This window comes from Sapajus apella, unplaced genomic scaffold (assembly GCF_009761245.1).
Source record: "Sapajus apella isolate SASKATOON/1434 unplaced genomic scaffold, GSC_monkey_1.0 scaffold3, whole genome shotgun sequence".
Classification (NCBI taxonomy): Eukaryota; Metazoa; Chordata; class Mammalia; order Primates; family Cebidae; genus Sapajus; species Sapajus apella.
This window is the reverse complement of record NW_022436943.1, coordinates 51354156-51381508: the sequence shown is the minus strand read 5'-3', so window position 1 is coordinate 51381508 and position 27353 is coordinate 51354156. Positions and strand designations below refer to the sequence as shown.

Sequence of the window (27353 nt, the reverse complement as noted above, 5' to 3'; positions counted from 1 at the left end):
ACTCACATAATTGTGGGGACCCTTAAGTCTGAACTCTACAGGGCAGGATGGCAAGATGGAAATCCAGAGAAGCCTTCATGTTGTAGTTCTAATCCGAAAGCAGACTGTAGGCAGAATTTCTACTTCCTTAGGGAACCTCATCTGTTTTCTCTTAAGGTTTTCCACTGATTGGATGAGGCCCACCCACATTGTGGAAGATAATGTACTCTACTCAACGTCTGCTGATTCAAATGTTAATCTTATCTGAAAAATGCCTTCAGTGACGTCTGGACTGGTGTTTAACCAAAACCTGGGTAACTACCCAAGGTGACAGATTAAATTAATCATCACATGACATTTCTCTCACTCTGTGATCTTTGTCCCTAAAAACCTGGGCCCAGCATTCCCAGTCAAAGTCATGATTCACACAAGCAGCAAAATAAATGAAAACTGCAGTCAGAATCTGTCAAATTCAACAGTTGGGGGTGCCCAAATCATGTGGCAACAGGCGGCCAGCCACACTGAACCCATTAAGGAATTAGCCCAGAACACAAGGAGAACTGGCACAGCTGCAGTGGGCCATCAGTGTTTCAGCCAACAGGTGCAAGGAACTGAGGATGGCAACAATTAGGAAGCCACGGCTGGTTCCAGGAGCCAGCTTTACCCTCAACTCGCTGTGTTACCTTGGGCCATACCTTACCTCTCTGAGCCTCAGTTCTCCATGCAAGCTTGCTGTTCTGCAAAGAACTGTCAAGTCCTTTCCATGTTTCTCTGCAACTTCATCTTAGACATAGGTCATTGCCATTGCAACCTCCTTTCAACTGTAGGAAAAGTGTAACAAATTCCATTTTGCCACTACAAATAAAATGGGGTAGAGTGCCTCATGCACTTCCCAGTGGCAATAAAGGCAGTCGCTGGTGAAACCTCAAACACTTGGGATCCCCAAAACCCAGGCTCTTCTCTTCCTATTTGTTGGGAGAACCAATAGGAGGTTCTCACTCTGTTGTCACACAGTGGATGGTAACATAGCAACTGTTGGAATTCACATCCTCCTACCACCTCCTAAGTCACCAGCAGATATGCAACACAGAACCCAGGCTGGCAAGAGGTTATCACTCACACTGGATTTTGCTTTTTTGCCCCAGCTAAAAGCAGCTGTTTCCTACAAATTTGTGTCAATCAGGTCAGGAAGTTTCTTTTTCCCTGCAATCCATTGTATGCAGGAAGATCAGAGGGCCCTGTCAGAGGCAAGGACGGAACCAGCTGGGCACTTGGAGATACAGGTTGGCTACTCTGGCCTGGCCTTGCCCTAGCCCTCCTGGTTGCTCAGCCAGTCTGCTGTGCTGGTGCAGCTGTACCTACTGACAGACACTCAGAATGAGAGACTTATGATAGTTAATTAGGAGCACTACCATCATCGTAAAGGACCTCTGTTCTGCTCCAAAGCCAGCTAAGAAACTCACATTACTCACATCCTTTCCTGTCTCATAAACATGCTGCCTCTAGTCCATTTAGGGGCAAAACAAAGCCATTGTGAGGAGCCTGTGTGGACATCAGGCAGGACTACATTGCATTCTCATCTCATGGATAAAAAAAGCTAACACTGATAATTTCATATATTAATTAAGTTAAATAGTTTGCTCACAGTCACTTAGTGAATGGGTGGGCTCAGATTTCAATCTAGCTGTGCTGAATTCCTAGATCCAGGTCCCTTCCTCTTTACCATGCTGTTAACTCTGTGCCCAGTGCATAAACCGCAGTGAGAATTTACCCAAGAAATAGGATAATGACCCTTTGTTTCATGCACAACCCATTTACTGAGAATCTTTGCTGGGGTGGTTACTAGAAGAAAGCACTAGAAGGGTCTGGAAGAGTGGTTAGGTACACAAATCCTGGAGCCACTGTGAGGTTTAAAATCCTGGTTTTACCATCCACAATCTTCATGGGAGAGGTAGACCACATTACTTAGCCTTTGCATGCCTCAGTTTCTTCATCCGTAAAATGAAGTTAGTAACAGTATCTCTACCTTAGTTGGGTCTTATGAGAATAAAATAATTTAGCAAACATAAGGAACTTAAAACAGTACCCTACACATAATGTGACATAAACAATAAAAACAGCACTGGTTTATTATATGACTGTGGTAAACACAATTGACCTCATCCTTCCCCTTACAGGGTCCCAATCTAGTGAAGGAAGACAGTTGTGAAATAAACAAAACTAAGCGTATCATTTTAAATAATACTCAAGAGAAGAGTAATGTTAGCAAGATAGCACAATAGTAGCTTCCAGTGTTCATCCCTTCACAGAAGCAGCAATTTATACAACCATCCATGAAGAAAAATACCTTCACAAGAGCTAAGAAATCCAGATGAGCAATTACAGCACCTTGGTGGAGCCTAGAAATAATAAAAGATGCATTGAAAAAGGTAGGAACAACAGTTCCACAAACCCTTCCCCAAAGACAGCACAGTGCAGCATGAAGAGAAATACCCTTTATATGGAGGAAGGAGAGTAAAGTAAGCACCCAACAGCAGCACAGATCCTAGTGCCAGGTTGGCCTTCACAGACCCACACTACAGGCATGAACACAGTCAACAAAGCCAGCCCAGTGTATTTCAGTGCCAGTCTGGCTCCCATGGACCCAGAATCCAGGCCTGTACCCATGGACTCAGATACCAGGCCAGCCTGCTTAAGGGTTCCAGCAGTAAACTTGCCCTCAGACTCTGCCAGCCAATCCACCCAAAATATCTTGACTGGTGAACAGCTTTCTCTGCCAAAACTAATTGGTAAAGAATAAAAAAGATCTCTACTTCTTAAAATGTGTAGACATCAACACAAGGCCACAAGGATGACAAATAGACAAGGAAACATGACAAAAGGAACAAAATAAAGCAACACTAACCAGTCCTAAAGAAATTGAGACCTATGACTTGTCTGACAAAGAATTCAAAATAATTGTCTTGCAGAAACTCAACTAAAAGAGAACACAAACAAATAAAATCAGAAAAACAATATATGAACTAAGTAGAAGTTCAACAAAGAGAGATAAATCATTAAAAAATAAATAAATAAAGACCAAAACAGAAATTCTGGTGGTAAAGCAAAATGACTGAACTGAAAAATTATATAAGGAACTTCAGCAGCAGACTTGATCAACCAGAAGACAGAATCAATGAGGTCAAAGATAGGTCATTTGAAATTAGTCAGAGGAATAAAAGGAAAAAAATAATAAAATAGAAAACCTATGGGACTTATGGGACACCATCAAGTGAACCAAAATATGCATTATGGGAACTTAAGGGGAATAAAAGCAGAGGAGAAAGTAATAGAAAGTTTACTGAAAGAAAAAATTCATAAAACTCTCTAAATCTGGAGAGAAAAATAAACGTCCAGATCCATGATGTCCAAATAATTTGTAATTGATTAAACATAAGGAGATTTCATTAAAATCAAATTCTTATAAGTTAAAAATAAAATTTTGAAAACAGCAAGATAAAAGTGACTTGACATATACAAGGAAACCTCCATAAGACTAGTACTGGATTTATTCAACAGAAATCTTATAAGCCAGGAGAGACTGGGTTGATATATTCAGAGTGCTGAAAGAAAAAAAACAAACAGAAAAAAAACCAGCTAACCAACAACACTATACTCAGCAAATCCATCTTTTGGAAATAAAAGAGAGATAAAGGCTTTCCCAGGCAAAAACTAAGGAAATTAATCACCATTAGCCCTGCCTTACAAGAAATTCTAAAAGGAATTCTTCAAGTTCAAAGAAAAGGACAGTAACTGACAACATGAAAACATATGAAGCATAAAACTGTAAAGCTAAGAATACAATCAAATTCAGAATACTCTAATAGTGTAATGGTATTGTGTAAACTACTTTTAACTCTACTATAGAAGTTAAAAGCATTAAAATAATTATACGTATAAGAATTTGTTAATGAATACACAATAGTACAAATTGTCACAAATTATGATGTCAATAATATAAAACATTAAAATGTAGAGTTTTTGTATGCCCTCAAAGTTATCAGTTTAAAACAGACTGTAAAAATGATAAGATGCTTTATGTAAGCCTCAGAGTAACCACAAAGAAAAAAACCTGTAGTACATAAACAAAAGATAGAAATGAACACATATCACTATAAAAAATTATCAAATAACAAAGACAGCAAGAGAGGAAGAAAGTAACAAAGGAACAACAAAACAATCAGAAGACAATGACCAAAACTGCAATAGTAACTCTTTACGTGTCAATAATTACTTAAAATGGTAAACGGTTTTAATTCTCCAATCAAAAGCCATAGAATATTTGAATGGATTAAAAAAAAAAAAAAAACCCAATATCCAATTATATGCTGGCTACAAGAGACTCATTTTAGCTTTAAGAACATTCATAGGCTGAAAATAAAACAATAGAAAATATATATCATGCAATATTCTAATATGGAAGATAGCAGAGGTGACAATACTTATATTGGACAAAATAGACTCTAAGTCACAAAATAAACAAACAAAGCTCACTACATAATGAGAAAGTGGTAAATTCATCTAAAGGACATTACAACTGTAAATATATATGTATTCAACAACAGATCACTTAAATATATAAAGCAAATATTAGCAAGATAGAAGGGTAAAAAAGACCTCACAGTGATAACAGCAAGAGCATCAATATTCCACTTTCAACAATGGACAGATCATCCAGACAGAAAATCATTAGGAAACAGCATACATGTACACTATTATAACCCAAATGAACCTAACAGACATATACATTATACTCCATGCAATAGCACCGGAATACACATTCTTCCCAAGTGCACATGAAACATTCTCCAAGATGAGTATGTTAGGCTACAAAACAAGTCTCAAAAATTTAAGAAGATCAAAATTGTATCAAGTACCTTCTTTGATCGCAATAGTAAGGAACTAGAAATCAATAACAGGAGCAAAATTTTAAAAATCAAACATATATATATATATATATATATATACACACAACAAGCTTCTGAACAAAGAAGAAATCAAAAAGAAAATTAAAAAAAAATCTTCAGGCAAATGAAAATGAAAAAATGACAACCCAAAAATTGTGGGATGCAGCAAAAGCAGTTCTGAGAGGAAATTTTATAGCAATAAGTGCCTGTCTTAGGAAGAAAGATCCCACTGGGCGCAGTGGCTCATGCCTGTAATCTCAACACTTTGGGAGGCCAAGGTGGGCGGATCACCTGAGGTCAGGAGTTCAAGACCAGCCTGACCAACATGGTAAAACCCTATCTCTACTAAAATACAATAATTAGCTGGGCATGATGGCAGGTGCCTGTAATCCCAGCTATTCAAGAGGCTGAGACAGGAAAATCGCTTGCACCTGGGAGACAGTGGCTGCAGTGAGCTGAGATGGTGCCACTGCACTCCAGCCTGGGTGGCTGAGCAAGACTCTGTCTCAAGAAAAAAAAGGGAGAGGAGGAGGAGGAGGAGGAGGAGGAGGAGGAGGGGGGGGGGGGGGGGGGGGGGGAGGGGGAGGGAAGCGGGGGAAGGAGGAAAGATATCCCCAATAAACAACTTTACACATCAAGGAACTAAAAATGTGAGGTGACTGATACCACAATTGGCTTAATTGGGGTTACAATTTACCATGTATACATATATCAAAATATCACATTGTACACTTAAATATATTTGTACATTTAAATAAATTTTCATTTGTCGGTTATACCTTGACAAAGCTGGAAAATCAATGAACCAACCGTGCTATGAAGGAAAAGCAGAATACAATAGGAGAAAACAACAGGAATAACTAAAGAGTAAGAAAATACTTCCCAGGCAAAAATGAAGGAAACGGCCATTCCAAGCAAACAGATAATGCAAGCAAAGGCCTTGAGGTGGGAGGAAACAAGGTAGCCTTGTACCAGTTGCCAGAGGCCAGTGTGGCTGAACAATAGCAATGAGAAGAGCTAGTGGGGCCAGCTGAAACAGAGCCTCACAGGGATGCATGTCTTTAGCCCAGGAGCAGAAATGTAAGTGCCCGGGTATGTTTGGTGGGGAAGACACAATTTATTTCACGTTTCAGAAAGGTCATGCTGGCTGCTGCGTGGAGAAATGATTGCTGAGGGGCAAGACTGGACCCAAGGAGTCAAATTTGGAGGTTGTTGCTGTGGTGTAGGTAAGACATAATAGGAGGGCTGCTGGTGGAGGAAAAAAATAAACTCAGCCAAAGCCCCAGACACCTGAGATCCATGAGGAGGGAATCCACAAGGGGACCTGCTGGCCGCTGGCCTGCCCATTATTTGTCAAAGCACCATCATGATCAGCCTGCTTGGAATGTTCTAGAACTTCTTTCTTGGAGGATATACCTTTTAAAAAGCCTATGCTAGCAACCACAAAGCCTCAATTGACAGGAAGGGAAACCAGAATGGGGGGAGCCGCAGACATCTGTGGATTAGGCATTCCACACCCTGGCAAGGCCACTACTGGCATCTTGAGAGAGAACCCCATCCTCTTCACTATGGGAGGATGAGGGCATCCATCTGAAGGGAAGAGTCAACTTCTCCTTAGGCACAAAACTTCCCCTAGTCCGCTATCAGCACCAAGTTCTCAGCTACCTGTGTCTTACGCAATTCAGGCTTGGCACAGATTCACAGTAATGCAACGTCCTCACTGAATGATAGGCTATGTGAAGACAGTCTTCATTTTATGCATCCTTGCAACTCCAGTGCAAAGCATAGACATAACATCATAACATATGTGTACTCATTCAAACTTTGTTCAATGAAAGAACAAGTGACTCTCTTTCATTCTCTTGGAGTTGAATACTCAATCATCCTGTCGCTAGTTCCAGTGCTCAAGCTGAGAACCTTACACCATGGCCAATACCCTGAAGAAACTGAGACTGTGCTGGGAAATCTGACACAAAAAGAAAAAGATGAGGTCCATTCTTGCTTTCAGACATGAGGAACTCAGAATCTTACAAACAGAAGAAGGTAACTTTGTGGCAAAAAAAAAAAAAAAAAAAAACCCGCAGAGGAAGTGAATGATGGAATGGAACTTAAAAGTGGGATTTGAATAATCAGTGGGGTAGTCCATTAGAAGGTTAGGGAAACCCCCAATCACTCCTCTCCTGACAAATCAAGCCCCAGAACTTTAGACAGGTTCTTCTCACAAGAATCCTGCAGGAAGGAACTATCAGCCCAGGTTAACCAAGGATACAGGGGCTTGGAACGATGAGGTGACATTCCCAGGGTCACAGAGCCAGCAGCTGTTGGAGCTGAGGTCTGAACCCAGCACTCTCTGAAGCCAGAGCCCATGGATCTCTCAGGCATCCAAGGGAGAAGAAACCGGATCAAAGTACAGACATCAAGGAAAGAAAGCAGCGTTTAAAAGACAAGAAGTGAGACCTGTTTACCAGGACTGATCCCCACATGGGAGGCGCGGAGGCAATCAGCTTTATTCACAGGCTGGAGTGGTGTTGCCGTGGACTTAAATGCCCCCTAAGAGCTCCTACTTCACTCTCTGTCTGAGTTGGACAGGGACATGTTCAGAACTGTGCTTTCAGAATCTGGACTTGGCCACTGGAGTAAGTAGAAGTCAGAGACTGCTACACTCAAGTTGCCCAACTTGAGGCCTGGGATGGGAGAGGGTGGGGGAGGGATGGAAGGAGACAGAGTAGGGGCCAACCAGAAGGAAGCAAAGGCAGGAACTGAGGGGTGGAATAGGTCCAGGGAGAGGGAAAACCACTTTTCTTTCCCTTTCTTATGATAGCAAGATTAGTACTTGAGAGTGGGGCTGCACAGGCCAGGACTTCCCAAAACTCAGGAGAGAAAGAGCCCAGAGCACATGTCCCCAGCAGAGACCATAGTTCCAAATCGCGTGACCATCAGTCACCTCCGTGGTCACCCTGGAGCCCTTGTCCCCAGTGTGCTTTGGCCTCAGACAGGCCCTCAGGGGACAGCGGTGTCCTTTCCTTCAGCATTCAGGGCAAATGAGAGACAAAGAGATCCATGGGGAACGTAAAAACATTACTGTAGATAAAAAGTCCGACACACAAAGAGACAGCAAGTGTATGTCAGAATCAAAATTTAAACCTAGGGCTCTCTGTGGAAACCTTACATGAATCAGTCAGGGAGCAGCAGGGAAGCAGGGGAAGAACAGACCCCCCGACCTCACTCCCTGCCTTCCCATCCTGCCAGTGCCTTCCAAACAGATGCCAGAGAGCACGGGAGCCCCGTGTTGCATCCACCCTGATAAGGCATCCACACGGGTCAGTCTTCTGGGCACAAAACAAAGCACAGAAGAGCAAGGAGTGGACCTGGAGGGGCCCGCGGAAGCTTCCAAGCACCCACCACTCCAACAGCCCAGCGCCTGCAGGTCCCAGTGCCCTTCACCCTATAGAGCAACAGAATCCCCAGCCTTGACTCTGCAGCAAGGGGCCGCCTGCCTCTCAAGAGAAGGGCAGGGCCCCACACAGGCAAGGGCTCTGTCTCCGCCCAAAGCTGGGCAAGTATCATCACGCTCCCACCTTCCTTCCCCATTCACACTCCCTTGCCCTGCCTCTATCAGTGGCTCCAAGAGGCAAACATCTCAAGACGGTCAACTTCTGTGGAGGTCAGCTAACAGGAGAGCTGTCTTAAGAGATGAGGGCGGGCCGGGCGCGGTGGCTCAAGCCTGTAATCCCAGCACTTTGGGAGGCTGAGGCAGGTGGATCACGAGGTCAAGAGATCGAGACCATCCTGGTCAACATGGTGAAGCCCCGTCTCTACCAAAAATACAAAAAATTAGCTGGGCATGGTGGTGCGTGCCTGTAATCCCAGCTACTCAGGAGGCTGAGGCAGGAGAATTGCCTGAACTCAGGAGGCGGAGGTTGCGGTGAGCCGAGATCATTACCATTGCACTCCAGCCTGGGTAACGAGAGTGAAACTCCGTCTCAAAAAAAAAAAAAAAAAAAAAGAGATGAGGGCTAACGGGTGCCCACTACCAGGCCCAGCCAGCCCCTCCCAGCATCCCTGCCAGCCCTGCACATGGAGGCCTAGCGGCCAGGAAAAAGAAAGGGCTCCTGTCTCCGATTCCGCAGGACCTCTGATAAGAAATGTCATCCCTTGCTGGGTAATATTACCCAGCCAGATAAAAATCTCTATCAAGCTTAAACATATGGCTGGCTACAGAGCACAGAGCACAGTGGAGAAGGGTAATTTATTTGCTTAAGCTGAAAACCCTGGGCAGCCAAGAGAAGTGCCTGAATGAAAGAGTAAGAGCCAAATCATAACCTCTTCTGACTTGGCCTGGGGATTTTTCCCTGGGAAGGATGAGACACCTGAGAACAACAGGGGGCCCTCCACACTCTCCTCCTGACACAATAAGCACTTTCACCTTCCTCTTACTTCAAAGGGCACTTTCACTTATGTTATCACATTTAATCCTCACTACAACCTCAAGAGAAGCATTTTTAGCTTCCTTTTACAGATCAGGAAATTGAGATTCAGCAAGGTGAAGGAAAGTGGCCAAGGTCACACAGGCAGCCATGCTGGAGCGAGGACTCAAACCCCAGCAGGTCTGACTCACCAGCCCACCATCAGATGGGGAGGCTGATCCCAGCTCCTGGGGAGGATAGGCTCACACATTAACCTAACCAGCGAAGTCAGATCTGCCCGACGTAACTGACAATGTCAGCTACACATTGTAATCTTGAAGGTCCATTTCCAGGCTCTCCCCTGTCTCCTTGTTGCTCCGTTGCTTGGGGGATTAAAGGAAAGCCTTGCAGAGCACAGAAGCTCACGGAAAAGGAGGAGAAGCCAGGGACAGCACCCACAAGAGCAGTGAGTGACCTCCGGGCTTAGATTCCAGCCTCATCTGCTCAAGAAGTAGCAGGTAGAAGGAAATTGAGGAAAGAAAACTCTCTCTGTTCATTCATTCATTCATTCACAAATATTAGTGGAAAGCCTATTGTGTGCCTTCTCTGAAGCTGACCTTGGAGATACCAATGCAAATGGGCAGGCTGGGGTCCGCCTTCCTGGAGCGTCCATCTTCCAGGACTGAGTTACACGTCAGTAAAGAGGCAGCAGCCACAGTGTGTTAGGTGTGCTTGAGGGTGCAGGAGTGCATGTGACTGACCTGGGGTTGGTGGCTGTGCACTAGCGTGTAGCTGTTAGCATGCTCCACACACTGTTCTAGGCCCTATTCTTTAAAAAGTCAATGTTGTTGGGTGGACATTGCTCTTTAGTAATTAATTTAGCTTCAAAATTGTTCCCAATTAGTTCATATATATATATATATATATATATACATATATATACTTTTTTTTTTTGAGATATAATTTCATCTATTATTACCTAGGTTGGAGTGCGGTGGCACGATCTCGGCTCACTGCAACCTCCACCTCCCATGTTCAAGTGATCCTCCTGCCTCAGCCTCCCGAGTAGCTGGGACTGTAGACACATGCCACCACAATTAATTTTTTATTTTTTTAGTAGAAACGGGGTTTCAACATGTTGGCCAAACTGGTGTTGAACTCCTTACCACAAGGGATCCACCTGCCTCAGACTCCCAAAGTGCTGGGATTACAGGCGTGAGTCACCTCATCCAGCCTCTTTACTAATATTTTAAACAGCTGTATTAGTGTTCCATTTTATCACTATTTAATCAAACAATCACTAACTAATGAGCATTTAAGCTAAGTCACATTTTTCTACGTCAAACAGTGGCGTGATGAAGATTCTATTCACATCATGCATGTTTCTGCATGAAAAATTCTTGAAATTCACTCAGTGTTTTTTAAGCTTGGCTTTTCCTGTGCTCGTCACTGTAGCTGTAGATTTACAAGATAATGACTCCCATGCACCCACCCTCTGCAGACCCTGATAGGGTTCTAGTAAAAGGGTTTTATTCTCTTTGGTAAGCAACTGTCACCATTTCCACAAAAGCACAAGAAGCCACATCTCTTGTCCCTGCCTCCTCTGGCCCAAGGTGGCTTAGTCCAGAACCAAGCTGAACTTAGTAGCAAGACACCAACCTCTCTTCTCACAGGTCATTCCTAGAAAGAGTCAGCTTTCTTTTTCTTCTGTACTCTGAAGGATTCAAGAACACAGAAACCCCAAGGCTAGACAGAGGCAGATCTCCACGGAAGCTCAGGATTCATCTAAAACCAAAGCCTGCCCTCCGAAAGCACAGCAAACATCAATTGCACACTTTGGAGCCCAAAGTATCTTGGAGGAAAGCATCAGTCCCAACCAGCACATCTTCGGAGAGTCAACTGATAAAGAGAGTATGACCTCATGGCTGGAACAAAGTAGAACAGACAGACAAGGACACCCTGTTTGTGAGAGGTTAGGCAACGACTGAGGACACTGTGGGGGGCTCTGGAGGGAGAGCAACCATGAGAAAGGTGGAGCCCCATTCCTTGGGGAACCCAGAGTCCGCTGGAGAAGACCAAAGAAAGGGCTGCGATGTATGTGATCATCGATGGAGAAACTAGGAGCCTTGGGAACAAAGAAAGGGAAGGACATCACTCACTCTTTCTGGACAAGTTGGAGAAGAGGGTATTTGAGTTAGATATTGAAGAGTAAACATTTAGCAGACAGAGAAAGTGGAGAGGACCTTCAGATGGTACTAACAGAGCAGGGTGGCATGGAGATTGAAAGAAGGTTCTGCCAGTGGCCAGGCAGTAAAGGGTGTCCCTCATACAAGATGAGGAGCTAAGGAGCGGCGCGAGGGAGCTCGGCTTCTCCCTCCAGATGCAGTGTGGGGCTGTGTAGGCGCCTGAGCAGCAGAATGACACATTAGGCCTATGCTTCTGTGCCACCATGGAGCACAAACTGGTGAGAGAAGATTCTCGACCACGTGGGAACCAGTATCCTACAGCTAAACACATCCCACAAGGCAACAGATGCAGTGATTTAAACAGAGGCCTATGGAGCCAGGCTCCCGGTCTTCAAATCCCAGCTCTGCCACTCCCAGGTTGAACAAGTTACTTACTGACCCCATGCACAGTTTTCTCATTTGTAACATGGACCTGGGTAAGTTAGTCTACGTAAAGTGCTTAGGACAGTGCCTGGCACACAGTAGGGACACAACACGAGACAGCTGTTGGGATAGCCTCCGTCTCTCTTGTTCCCTTGGTTTTCTCTTTCAGTACTGTCATTTCTTCCGAAAGGTGAGCTGCCATGAATCTGAGCAAGAGTGAGGAGGTCTGAACCAACACCTGCTTAGGAGGGCTGGAACTACATCTGAAATAATTTGGAGTCTGCAGCTTCTTGATAGTCTCCAGAATCCCTATAACAGGGATGCTCAAAGACCATGGTCCTCAAACTCCACTGCATAATAGAATCACCTGGGGAGATGTAAATCCCCATGCTCAGGTCCCATTCCAGACAAAATCAGGATCTTTGCAGCTGAGATACTAGCAGCAGGACTTAAAATTTTTCTAGGCAATTCCAACATTCAACCCAGTCTTAGAACAACGGATCTAAGAGTCAAATCCAACAGGAAAGGAAAACATGGCAGAGGGGAAAGCATCCCCACCCCTGAGCTGTGTCATCTGCAGAAACCATGTCAGCTCATTACGATGCCTTTCCTCATTACACCTTCCAGGGCAGCTTGGCTGTCACACGGAGCCACCAGACTTGGAAGTTGCCCTGGATCATTAAATTTGTAACACACCCTTCCAAAGTCTTCTGGAAGCAGGTTAAAGTAACAGCCATGTGAGTAACTCTTGTGGAAAACGCATTGGGTTGCGTGCAGACAGCTGGTTCTGGCCCTAGGCTCGTTCATTAAAACTATGTGACTTAAAAAGCAAATAATGTGGCCAGGCACGGTGGCTCACGCCTGTAATCCCAACACTTTGGGAGGCCGAGATGAGTGGATCACCTGAGGTCAGGAGTTCGAGACCAGCCTGGCCAACATGGTGACACCCCATCTCTATTAAAATAAAATTTAAAAAAATTATAAAAAAAAATAAAAATTTTTTAAAAAGCAAATAATGCTTAAGCATCAGTTTCTTCAGTAGTAGAATAAAGATAAGAACTGACTTACCCATTAGATAAGGTGTTGGTGGGGTACAAGCCAGAAGACATAGATCAGCCATTGCAAAGCATTTTTATTTAACGCACTTTCTAGGTCTTCAATGGAACATAAAAAGTTTAGGAGAAAGAAATGCTCCCTGAAACAATTTTTTTCAATGAGAGAAGGGAGGAGTCAAGGAGCAGGGTCGGCCTGCTGCATGAAAGCTCTCTTCAGGGCAGGGGGAGGTGGTGCCTGGCCACAAGGGGTCCAAACGGGGCCAATGACAGGGCAGGAGCTGAGGGTGTGTCCGACGGCTGCCCCAGCAAAGACGTTGAGATAGGATGTGTTATCTGGGAACAATGGAACAACTGTACCGTTGTCCTAAACCTGAATCTGACAAGAGAGGATAAGACTCCAGGAAGCATGTTCCAAAGCCACTGGCCGGAGTGGCCCCCACAACCCATCTGTTCATTCATTTATCTACTTATTCCATGTACCTTACAATACTGTATGTCAACCACATACCAAAAACTGTATGGACATACAAGATTGTAGGAATGCTGGAATGAATAAGGCCCACTCTGCACTCTCAGAAGGGACAGAGAGAAGTAGGGCAAACAAGTAGCATTTAAGTACAACACAATGTGTTGAAGTATAATAAAATAACAAGCATAATAGCAAATAGCTGCCACGTGTTGATGGTCAACTATGCACAGGCTTGGTATTTTATATTGAACATCTCAAATTCTTGCTGTCTCCTCAAGGTAAGGATCTTTCTGGGGATACAGACAGTTGTAAGTATTACAAACTTTATTTAACATGGACTGAGTCCTGACTGTGTTACAGGCACATCGCTGAGGTTTTGTTTGTCACCAGCAGAGAGGTAGTAAGATTTAGATTAGAGCATGGGCTCTGGGCCCAGATTTGTCTGTCATTAGCTGGGTGACTTTGAGTAAGTTACTTTACCTCTCTGTACCTGAGGCTGGGCCTGGAGGTCATCTTTACAATAGAGACGTATGCATTTAACAAATGTTTAGTAGGTACTTACCATTTCCCAGGGAATAAAGCACTTAATAAAATTAACAAGAAGTCTCTACGTTCCTGGGGTTCATGAAGAGATGGGGGTGTCAGACTGTCAACAAATAAACAAGTAACTATATGGTGGGTCAGATGGTGATAAGTGCCATGGAGATCAATCAAGATAGAAACAAAAAGGAAGACGGGGGTGTGAGGTGGGTGCTGTCTGCAGAGAGTGGCCAAGAAAGGCTTGTCTGATAAGATGTTTGGGGCGAGGTGTGGTGGCTTCTGCCTGTAGTCTTAGCACTTTGGGAGGCTGAGGCAGCAGCTTCGCTTGAGCCCAGGAGGTTGACACCAGCCTGAGCAACAAAGTGACATCCCTTCTCTACCAAAAAAAAAAAAAAAAATCAAAAAATTAACCAGATGTGATGGTGCATGTCTGCAGTCCCAGCTACTTAGGGGGGCTGAGGTCGGAGGACCACTTAAGCCCAGGAGGTCAAGGCTGTAGTGAAACATGATTACACCACTGCACTCCAGCCTGGATGACAGAGCAAGACCCTGTCTTTTTTTTTTAAAAAAAGGCAAGACGTTTGCCCTTCTTGTTCATGTGTGTGTGCATGTGTCGGAAATAGTTGGGGAAAATAACTTAATTAATACTCTACAGCAGTTAAAAAAGAATAATGTAAGTGTACACATTCATACATATGCACACACAAAGATCTCCAAAATATAATAATTCACTGAAAAAATTAAGATGTTGAAAGACTTGATATCCCCCAGCTCTGAATGCCATGGAGTCCACAGAGCCACGGACAGCGGGTGGAGGACCCAGGGATCAAGCCTGAGGGGCTCAGCTGCTGAGGCTCCCGCTGTAGGCATCTCCCTCCATGAGGGAGAGAATGCCACGCGCTCTGTCTAAGTCTCTAGCCAACAGCATCTTGCAACCCAGCTCCAGTCGGGTTTTGCTCTCTCAGTTCCTTGAAGATACACTGACTTCAAAACAAAATAAATCAAAAGAGCTTCCCACACCTCCTGGCCCCCAGCCTGTGATAAGCCATGGGGAGCAATGCATGAATACGAGTCGCAAAGTAAAGTCCTGCGGGCTTTATCCAGCTACAGATTTCACCCACAGGGTATTTTAAATATTTTTGAAGTTATTGCCTACATCCAAAATTCAGAAACTTTCATTATATTCAAAATACAAAAATTAATTTGGTGGCACTGAACCCACCCTCCCACAATACAACAGCAAGTGGATGCCAAGGGAGAGCTGGCCTCTTTATTTAGGGAAGGCACCCTCCCATTGACCCATCCCCACTGCTCAGAAACCACCTAGTCCAAGGATAAGCATACTGGCTCACACTTGTAATCCCAGCACTGTGGGAGGCTGAGGCAGGCAGATCACCTGAGCCCAGGAGTTCAAGACCAGCCTGGCCAACATGGTGAAACCCTGTCTCTACTAAAAATACAAAAATTAGCCAGGTGTGGTGGTGCACGCCTGTAATTCTAAGCTACTTGGGAGGCTGAGGCATGAGAATTCCTTGAACCCCACAGGCAGAGGTTGCAGTGAGCCAAAATCGCGCCACTGCACTCCAGCCTGGGCGACAAAGTGACAGCTTGTCTTAAAATAAAATAACCACCTAGTCCAATCTCCTCATAGATGGTGATCCCACTGCTTTAAAGAAGAAGGGGTGATCCCACCCCTTTAGCATCAATAACAGACTTAGACAGTAGATGATCCAGCTTGACATTGGGTGACATGGGGCTAGAGCAAGGCCCTGAGGATGACCCTGGGTCCAGGGCACCTTGGGGAGAAGTGGTGCTTTTGTACTGCATGATGGTCCAAACACATTGCAACACTATTGCCATAATTAGCCTAGGCCTGGTCATCAGGACGACTCTTGCTCAATATTATTCTTTGCTTCTTAGTTTCCACATCCAGAGAAACAATACTTCTCTAAAAATCAATTGTCCCCAGCAACCTACCTACCCAGTTCTTGGAAAACGTGGGTTAAACATTCTGCCTTACAAAGAAAACAAAGAACAAAGAGAGTGAGGGAAATTCATCACCATAGTCCTGCACTTCACATTATTCACACCAAGTGTTTTTCAAGTCACCAAGTTCAAATGACCCTATCCCTTGGGGCTGCAAAACTATTTGTACCAACGCTTGCCAGTAAGGAAGCTTCATATGCTTTCATAAACGGGATTACTCAGTACCGAGGGACGCTAAATAGCTTCAAGAGACTGGAGGTTAGGGGAACTGAGAATAGCCTGGAAGGAAGATGCTGGAATAATCAATTTCTGACACAAGAGTAGGAATGACTGGATGTCAGTCTGCTGCCCAGAACACTAGAGGGACTGTGACACAGGAACTGCAAAGCATCAGTCAAATAAATAGGTGGCCCCATGAGAATCCCTCCCAAACTTCCAGAAAATGTAAGGAGATAGATGGCTCTCCATGAAGACATCAAACTGCTTTAAGAAGAGGTAGCATCTAGTAATGTGGGATGCTCGACACATAGCTAGTGTTCAGCAACCTCTACACACACACACACACACACACACACACCAAACGCACACACATAAACACACACAAAATACACACACATTCACCAAACACACATGCACACCACACACATGCATACAAACAACACACAGAAACATACACACATGCACACAAACACACCAGTACAAATACATACACACATGCACACAAACAACACACACACATATGCGCACAAACACAAAAGCACAAACATATACAAACAACACACAAGCACAACACATTAACACAAGCATAAACACACATGCACAAACATGCACAAACATAGGCCCACAACACACAACACACACATAAACACATACAGACAACATACACGAGCACAAGCACAAAACACAAACACAAGCAGAAACACACACATATACAAGCGGAAACACGTATGCACACACACATGCACATAAACATAATCACACACAAGCACACACACAAACACACACATGCACACAAACAACACACACAAGCACAAGACACAAACACAAAAGAATAAACACACAAGTATACAAACATATGCAAACACACACAAGTACAAAACACGCACACATACAAGCACAACCACATATATGCACAAACATATACACACAAACACAAGCACAAAACACACAAACACATGAACACAATACACATACAAATACACAAGCACAAATGTACATATACAAACACACAAGTACAAACAACACACACAAACACACACACAAAAACACGAAACACAAACACACAAGCACTCACACACAAACACATAAAATACACACAAACATACACACATAATTTCTGAATCTCTTAACCTGTGCTGTGCAGCCCCGTGGACTTGCTCCTCTCTGCCCACGATGGCCTCTTGATGATCACGCTCATATTTAAGGCTTACATAACTTACAAATCCAAATCCGAATCTCCATTTTTGCATAAGTTTTGGATATCCAAATGTATCCCTGTACTCCATGTGTTAGGATTTTCATGAAAAACAGAATCAGTAGAATGTGTGTATGTGAAAAGAGAGAGACAGAAAGAGAGAGATTTTAAGGAATTGGCTGATGTGATTATGGAGGCTGGCAAGTCCAAACTCTGCAGGGCAGGCCAGGAAGCTGGAGCCCCCAGGAAGAGCTGATACTGCAGCTTGAGTCCAAAGGCAGTGTGAAGCCAGAATTCCCACTTCCCACTTCCTCAGCCTTTTTACTCTTAAACCCTTCAACTCACTTTTACACTGTGGGTGGGAGTGTAAATTAGTTCAGCCATTGTGGAAGACAGTGTGGCGATTCCTCAACGACCTAGAAATAGAAATTCCATTTGACCCAGCAATCCCATTACTGGGTATATATCCAAAGGATTAGAAATCTTTCTATTGTAAGGACACATGCACACGAATGTTCATTGCAGCACTGTTTACAATAGCAAAGACTTGGAACCAACCCAAATGTCCATCGATGATAGACTGGACAGGGCAAATGTGGCACATATACACCATGGAATACTATGCAGCCATCAAAAACAATGAGTTCATGTCCTCTGCAGAGACATGGATGAACCTGGAAACCACCATTCTCAGCAAACTGACACAAGAACAGAAAATCAAACACCGCATGTTCTCACTCACAGGCAGGTGTTGAACAATGAGAACACATGGACACAGGGAGGGGAGCATCACACACTGGGGTCTGTCGGGGGGAAATAGGTGAGGGACAGTGGGGGTTGGGGAGTTGGGGGGAGAGAGCATGGGGAGAAATGCCAGTTATAGGTGATGGGGAGGAAGGCAGCAAATCACACTGCCATGTGTGTACCTATGCAACAATCTTGCATGTTCTTCACATGTACCCCAAAATCTAAAATGCAATTAAAAAAAAAAAACTCTTCAACTGATGGGATGAGGCCTGTTCACATTGTGGAGGGTAATGTCCCTTCCTCAATGTCTACTTAGATGTTAACCTCATTCAAAACAAACTCCATGATGACATCTAAACTGGTGTTTGATCACATGTCTGAGTGCCATGGCCTGGCCACGTGGATGCTGTGGATCTGTACATGCAGCTGCCTCCTCACTGCCGCCACTTGGAGGTCTGACCAACAACTCAAACATAACAATTCCATCTCTGTCCAAAAAACAAACAAACAAATAGGCACTCCTGCTCAATCTGAGGATTCGCTGATATCAATATACGGAAACTTCATTCTGTAGTTGCAGGAGATAAACAACAATGGGGGTCATATTTCTTTGGCACGCCATAGCCAATCCACCAGCAAATCTTACCTTTGAGATACATTCTGAATCTGATCAGGTCTTCCCATCTCCTCTGCATGCCCCAGGCCAGGATTACTGCCATACGCTGGTTTTCCGCAATAGCCTCCTGATCAGCCTGTCTTTCCACCTTTGCCACTTCCAGCCCACTTTCAACACAGCAGCCAGAAGGATCTGAGTAAAATGCAAATCAGAATCTTTTAAAAATTTCCGACGGTCCCCTCTCAACAGAGAAAGAGCCCAAGTCCTTACCATGACTCCCTCTGAGCCATCTCATCCCTGTCCTTTTTGCCTTTTTGGCTAGACTTTCTTCCCCGCCACCAATTCCCCTGAGGTATGGTTGCCCATCTCTCATGCCCAGATGGGGCATTTCCTGAAACCCACCCAGCTACAAAGGGAAGCAGCACCCACCAGGGCCTTAGAGGCTGAGCAAGGGCCATTTGGGGCATTCACTTGAGGACAACAGGAGGGGAGGGAGGGAGCACTGAAAGGTACTACCTAGAGGAGAGGTGGGCACAGGGTAGAATTTGTCTCTTTGGAGGATTCCCCAAGGCAGCTGGTGTGGATTGTTTTCTGAACCGTATTCTAAAAGAGAAGAATTAGATGACTGCCAGGTAAGGAAAGGTGGCAGGAGGGAGGAAGGGGGAACGGAGGAGAGGCAGGAACCTGAGAAGGTGCTCTGCAACCTCCATGAACTCCCCTGCCAAGCGGCTACTATTTCACACAGCAACAGTCACGGACTCACAGGGAACAAAGGCAGAAAGAAGAAACGGTGTTTGATCGTGGCCAGGAAGAAGAAAGCCTTCCAGTGGCCAAGAGGAGGGACACCCAGTGCTGAGGAGGTTGGCTTGGCAAATGCAGCTGATCCGTCTCTCCCCTCCTCCTGCCTCCCTTCCCTCCCTCAGACAGAACCAGAGCACAAAGACACAATGGCTGCAAGGTCCCTTCTGTGTTCCGACGACTTGGCTGCAGACATCTGGAGAGGGAGAGAGGAACTATCATCTCTCCTATTGCAGAACATTAAATCTCCTTCCGAAGACCTGCCCAGCTCTCAGCAGGGTGCTTTGTCCACCACGTCAGGGTCAAGGTACCTATAGGGCCTTCTCTCACTGAATCTAGTGAGGTGGGGCTGCTCCGCTTCTCAGAACCCCTCTCAATTAGTAAGACACAACCTACTGCAGAGAGTATTTTTGCAAGCAATAAAGGATTCCGTCCCCAAGGAGTCAAGTAACAGGAACCGGGCCCTGTCAATGAATCTGCTAAATGACCCTGAAGGGGCCAAGTGGAAGCTGGGCAACAGGCAGAGCTGGGAAATGGGTGGCTTGATCGTTTACAGGGGCTCGTTACTCCGGAGACCAGCACCCTGAAGCCCATTCACGTGCCACACCTCCCTCTCAGCACTTACTGCGGCTGCAAATGACATTCTTTCTTTCTTAGCCTCCCTCACTTGGCTACAGACCCCATTAGGACCATGCCTGCATCTGCTGTTCACCGCGGCAACCTCGCAGCCAGGGAAGTGCCAGGCATGTGGTGATCACTGAATAAATATGTGCTGAATAATGACACCGCTCACGCCAAAAGGGGACAAGACAGGACAGAGGCTCTGGGGGAAACGTGGAACTCAAAGGAAGCTTCCATGGACATTTGATCCAAATTCTTAATTCCACACAGCAAAATGAAAGTTTATACCAGGGATTCCAATCTCAGGCCTCCTCTAAGGGGGTCCTCAGGCTATTTTTCAAAGGGTCAAGAAGTCTACCAGAAATTGCACCTTTTTTTTTCCCAAATAAGGTCACAGTTGTCACCTAAAATATCAAGTGTCTTTGCCTGATACTGGCCCGAATTTTAGCAACGCAGCCTGGTGACCCGGATCAGAAACTCCCACTGGCAGGTATTTTTAGATGAGAAAGTGGAGAAATAAATACATAACCATGAAGTTTGTTGGGCTGATAAACTCCCGCCCAGGGAAGGAGAATCAGTAAAAGGGATTTCTGGTATTGCAAATGTTGGGACTCACTAGACTACACCGGTCGTTCTTCATCAAGGGTGATTTTGCACCGTCACCCCCCCACCAACACCAGGAATGGTACTGAGCTCAATGCGCTGGTGGGCTCTCAGCCACCAACGCCAGCGGCCTTTGTGTTTACCTGGAAGGCAGGGGCAGAGACTGAGCTTCGTGTGCTCCTGAGCAGCTCTGGGTCCCACTGAGGCATGGGGTTCAGAGCCCAGCCTTCTCGGCAAGGGTAGAGAAACTGGGATGCTTGGGTACTCCCTTCTGTCTGTGGGCACAGCCAGCCTAGCACGTATTTATGCTAAAACATGCATTGAAGGCTGGGTGCAGTGCTCACACCTATAATCCCAGCACTTTAGGAGGCCAAGCTGGGTGGATCATTTGAGGTCAGGAGTTCGAGACCAGCTTGACCTAGTGAAAATATACATGTGAAAATACACATAAAAAAATAATTTTTGTCTCTACTAAAATACAAATATTAGCCGGGTGTGGTGGCAGGCACCTGTAGTCCCAGCTACTCAGGAGGCTGAGGTAGGATAATCACTTGAACCCAGGAGGCGGCGGTTGCAGTGAGCCAAGATTACTCCATACTGCACTCCAGCCTGGGCGACAGAGCAAGACTCCCTTTGAAAAAAAAAAAAATGCATTGAGATCCTCCCTCAGAATGGACTCTTCTTACAGGCCAGATGCTTCAAGGCTGCCCCGAACCGCCCTCACCAAGCCCTTTGCTGACATGGTCTCAGGAATGCAAACAAACTGCAACAACACAGTAACAGTGACAACGGCATTTCCAGGTGGGGAAAAGAACATTCTCTACAGCAATCAAAGCAAGCTCCCGCAAACCCACACCTGAAAAAATCTATTAAAAGCATAAATCAGAGAATCTCATCTGAGATCACCTCTTACTCATTGTGTGACCATAAGTCAGTCAGCCTCTCTGTTCCTCAGTTTCCCCATGTGGGAAGCAGTGATGATGATTACTCCCCTCTGAATGTATGTGCAAAATAAAAACAGATGGGCTTTATGCCCCGTAACCAACTGAAAGACAGGTGGGGAAGCGGTAAAATGAGCCCAGTGTCCCCTGCCCTTCAGAGGTGGGGTGATCGCAGTGCCTAAGGCCCAGCACAGTGCCCAGCCCCAGAAGTGCTGGGTATTGGGCATCCCTGCCTCCTCCCACTGCCTGGGAGAGCCTCCTTCTCTGGACCTCTGGCAGTGGCAGTGGCAGTGGCTAACTGCCCAGGAGAAGAGGGGCCCAGGCAGCTATTTGGTGAGAATCTCAATAGCAAGTGTGATAAACCAAAGAGCATCAAAGCCATCCCGAACGTCCCAGGGAAAGAGCCTGAACCCATGGCGGGCCTGGAGGCTGCATCCTCAATGCAGCAGGGATAGGCAGAAATGGAACAGCACGCTGTGGCCAAGTCCTGGTCTTACCAAAGCCTCGGGTTTCTCTAACAGTCACCTGCTCAGCTGTCCTCCAGGAGCTGCTGACAGCCTTCTAGTACCTTTCTGTCAAAGCCCAGGCGTGATAACCCTGCAGCAGCTTCCATCCACTCTACTCACTCCTGCGATGACTGGCAGGTACATGGCAGGGGCAAGATTCCTGTTTACTAAGTAAAAGAATGATGTATGTCCATGAATAACTTGCAGAGGTAAACTGAGGCTGCCTGTGAACGTCAGTGCCTGTGAGGATCAGGAGTGAGTGACTGAGAAGAGCCAAAACTACTAAGTGTCCTGTCAATCTTCCCATCCACAAGCCCCACCCCAGAAAACCTCTCCCGACATTGCCCAGCACTGCGGCATCCCTGCTGAGTGGGTCTCCAGCATCTGGTGCCTTCCTGTCGATGACGAGGCGCAGGAGCCAAGGCACAGGAGGAAGATGCTGGGGTACAGACTGTGCTCCAGACAGCGAACTTCACTGGCGTTTCACAGCTCAGTCCTCATCACCACACATGAGATGGAAATTACTATTACCCTTATTTTACTGATGACAGATGAACGTGGGGCTTTGAGAAGCAACATGGCAAAAGGCCCCTTAACCAACAAAAGGTGGACGTGAACTTGAAACAAAGCACTGGGACTCCAGGGGTCTAGCTTGGAACCACCGAGCCATTCGGTCTCCTTCATCATTAGGGAAGTGGTGTTAACACTTAGAATATGGCAGGGACACACTGTATTAGCTCCTCTTGCTGCTGTAACAAATAATCACAAACTTGGTGGCTAATAACAACATAAATTTATTCTCTTATCATTCCGGAGGTCGGAAGCTGAAACAAGTCATAAAGAACTGAAAGCAAGGCACCAGCAGGGCTGGGCCCTTCTGGAGGCTCCAAAGGAAAATCAATTTCTTGGCTTCCACTTCCAGAGGCTGCCAGCATGTCTTGGCTCCTGGCTGCATCACTACAACCTCTGCTTCCGTGGTCGCATCTCGGTAGTCAGTCTCAGTCTACCGTCTCCTCTCAGGTAGTCAGTCTCCCTCTGCCTCCCTGTTATAAGGAACCACTAATAAGTAACTTTGTGATTACTTTGGGTCTACCTGAGAAATTCAGCATAGCCTTCCCATCTCAAGACCCTTAACTTAATCACATCGACAAAGTCGTTTTTGCCACATGAGGTCACAGTCAAAGGTCTCAGGGAGTGTGGTCATCTTCGGGGGGGCTGCTGTCCAGTGGACCACATGTGCTGACTTGTCTGTGCTCTGCACTATGTCTCATCACATTCCCAGCACCTCGCCAGGCTCCGTAAATGCAGAAGGAGAGAAGAAGGGTAGGAACACAAGCATTCCACCCCCTCGCCCCCCCACAGAGTGTGAGAGCAGAGAGAGACAGGCTCAGGTCCAAGGAAGGCTGAGCAGACACATGCATATCTACTGGGAACCCTTAGAAATTGCAAGGTGTCAGCGCCTCATTGGCTTGAGGTTGGAAGTCCTCCGTGAGTCATGTGTTTGTTTTCCTAACCCTGTGTGTTCCCACAGCGATTGCAGCCCAAACAGCAGGCCCACAAGCAGCAGGCAGCTCCTCTCCTGCCAATTTCCTGGGAACCCAGGCGGGGCTAAAGTAGCCAACAGGTTTACTGCTGTGCCACGGTGAAGGCACTTTTCCTGCATGACAGTAAACAAAGCCAGACAGAAGAGAAGCCTGCGAATAACTGGATCCTTGCCACAAATGCTTTTATTGCCCCCTACCCCTGCCCGGCACATGATGTTACGAGCAGTTCCTTTTCAGGATAAATAAAATAGCCATAATAGCTACTGCTCATGCCAGGACTTTGCAAATATAATCTCTGTTCTTTTCAGCAGATCAGTCAAAGCAAGTGTTTCTCTGTTCATTTCACAGATGGGGAAACCGTGGCAAAGGCGGCAGTAAAGTAACTTACTCAAAGTCCCCTGCTGGGAAAAGGCAGAGCAAGGATGCATATCTCAATCTGTCAGACTCTAAGGTAGAGCTCTTTTAGCTTTGGCATACATTTGCCAAGTGTGAAGAATAAACTGTGTATATGGAGCCGTGCGTCCTGTCTGTGCTGTGACAGAGCCAGATGTTCCGGCTTCCAAGCCAGAGCTGAGTGATCTGGAGCCCAAGCTCCCTGCTGAACTAAGGGTGTCCCTGCCTGTACCGACATTTGTTCCATGTTGCACATGCACGTTTAGCTTCCATGCCGTGTTTGACACTGCAGTAGGCACAGAGGACACAGAGATAAAGAGCCACGGTCACCGCCTTCAAATGGCTCAGTGGACACACACACAAAGAGAGAGAACAGCTTTGTTCTAGGTCAGAACAAAGCCCTGAAAGTGTGATGTTCCAGAATGAAGAGTCCAGGTGGTGAGAACAGTCTTGTGGGAAACGGGCTTCTTCCCCCAGATCCAGAAGGATGAACAGTTTTCCAGGAGGAAGAGAATACCGGTCCTTGTAGAGAAAAGCACATCCTCCTTGTAAACCTTTAGTTCACTGGGAAAGATAAATACACCCCTGGGTTGATGTTTGGCATAGAATAAGCGCAGAGAGGGAAAGAGGAAGAAGAGAAGGAGAAAATAGAGGGAGTGAGGGAGGAAGAGAACATCTTGTTTCTATCTCCCCCCATTCAAAGCTCTGCCCTGCACTTCTATTAGGCTAAAGGTCAGGGTAAAAAAAAAAACAAAAAGTGCAGATGGTACCACCTGTAAGCTCACAGCTCGCCAGGTTGGGGAGGTGGCTGGCAAAGCAGCTGGATTCCCAGCCTTCTGACTTTGGCCACCCAGGAATCACTTTCAGACGGGTCTCCTTGACACGGGGAAGCAAGTGTGGAGAGGCAGGCAAGGGAAGAAAAGTATTCCTAAGGGAATGGATTCAGGATACAGGCCGAAGACTTAATTTGGCATCTGGACTCCCTGGGGCTGTGCCATGGCGAAGGGAGACAAAGGAGAAGGGGAAACAGCTCCAGCTACACAAGGAGGAATGCCTTACTTCAAGGCCATCGTCAAATTCAGAGCCCCAAGTCAGTTTCAGTTCTCAAGGCTGGACATTTCTCTGAACCTGTGAGGCCCCAGCCTGCATACTATGGCTAATTTATGATTCAGGGGCCTCATTTCTCCATGACCTATCTCAAAAGACCTTCTTCTGACAACTCCAAAGATTTCACGAAAAATCCTCTGCTATGTTCTAGCCCCTGGGGTGGCCACCCAGGGAGAAGCTGTGGGAAGCCTGTGGAAAAAGAGGTCACAATTTCTTTCTCTTAAAGCCTCTTTTCCTTCCAGCCTCCAACACCCAAGCAACACTGTGAGGGAGAATTGACTGCAAGAGTCACAGAAGTCTGACCTGGGCACAGGTGTGGGTACACTCACACACATGCACGCACACACGCACACACATGCACACACGCAAATGCACACACACACACACACGTGTACACACACACCTGCACATACACACACGAACCAGGCAGGTGACATTCCAATCCTGGATGAGCCACTGCTCCGTTAAGCAACCTTGATAAAGCCCCCTGGTCCCATAGAGCCTCAGAGAGTCATACCACTGACCTCCTTCAGTGGATTGTTGGGTATTCAGTCATTGTTAGTCTCTCCTTCTAATGATGCAATTATTTTTAAGTAAGGATGAGAGCAAAGCTCAGAGAAGTCTGAGGACACGTGAGATGACATTACCTGTGATCAAGTGCATACAGCTCCTAACTCCTCGCCCCACCTGCACCCTCACCCTCTACCATGCACCCCTGCAGTGCCTTCCCACTCTGACCCTCAGCGTGGGGAGGTCACTTGTCTCAGCCAATGGGGTGCTAGCTAAAGAGAGGCCGGCAGAAGCTTGGAAAGGGCTTGCTCACTTTGGGGTGGTCTTGCTCTTGCTCTGTGCTTTTCACCATAAGAAGGACATTTCCCCAGCTAGTCTGCTGGTTCCAGAAGGAGATGAAAGACCCAGAGAGCAGAGTGGAGACCCCCCAGCCACTCCAGGAAAATCACATCAGCCACCGGGCAGCCATACTCCAGACATAGAGGCAGTCCAGCCATGACTGGCAGGGCTGCTCAGCCAGTCTCCCCAGATGTGTAGATAACAGATGCTTACTACTGAAAGCCACTCAGATTCTGTAGTTGTTACTCGGCATTACCGTGTCAAAAAATAACTGATGCAATTATGGTACACCATGATAGAAATATAATATGCCTCTTCCAGGGCTACTGATGAGATTAAAGGAAATAAATGAAGGTCTCACACAGCGAATGGTAGCTGTGATCCACCATCTTCATGACAGGGTGAGGTCATCACTGAGCTGTCTGGAGCGGTCAGGGGAACAGCCTCAATTTCCTGTCCTGAGGGAACAACCCATGTTCATGAAGGCAACAGGAGTAAGGCAACCTCCCACCCTTCTCACTGTAGCCCCACAGGTTCCAGCAGCTCTGGGCCTGCTGACACAGTCAGGATGCAGAGCTGCAGGCACAGCAGTGCGGGCTGCGACAACTTCTAGGCCCATGACCTCCCCCTCAGCTCTGGGCCTCACAGACTCCACCGCATGACTACATGGGTCTTCAGCAGCCCCTTAAGGCCCAGTTTCCTCGGATTTCAGAATTACTCTCCCTCCAAGGCTTGCTCTCAGAATCAACAATGAAAATGAATTTGAAATGCCAGCAAGAAGGAGATCACTACACAAAATGAAGGCAGGTCTTCCTCCGTCACCACTGCCATCACTGTCCTTGTCATCATCATCGTCATCATCACATGATTGTCCTCACTATCATAATAATTAGGGGAACAAAATATCCCAAGATTAGGGGGAAGAAATCGTAGCAAGGTAACTATAGACCAGTGCTTCACAACCAGAGTGCCAGGGTCAAATTCCAGATCTTAAGGAAGTTACTTAACATCTCTGAGCTTCGGTTTTCTCATCTATAGAATGAAGGTAACGGTAGTATCTACCTCTAGTGTCCTTATGAAGATGGAATGAATTAACATAAGAAGCAGTTGAAATAGCGTTTGGCACCTATGAAGTGCTCAGAACGTATTAGCTGCTACTGTTATTACTACCAGTGCTGTTACTATTATCTGATGCTCACACAGACAGCAGGCAATTTAACTTAT

The 27353-nt window shown here is 46.0% G+C and overlaps 1 long non-coding RNA gene across 1 annotated transcript in view; it reads right to left on the bottom strand.

The window, feature by feature from the left end:
- LOC116529120 overlaps positions 1 to 27353 on the bottom strand; it is a 370222-nt gene that overhangs the window by 165661 nt on the left and 177208 nt on the right. Inside the window, exons 8-9 of the long non-coding RNA XR_004259387.1 lie at positions 26491 to 27006; positions 18798 to 18959 (exon numbers count right to left, since the gene is read on the bottom strand). This is a non-coding gene — a long non-coding RNA (uncharacterized LOC116529120). The remainder of the gene's footprint in view (positions 1 to 18797; positions 18960 to 26490; positions 27007 to 27353) is intronic.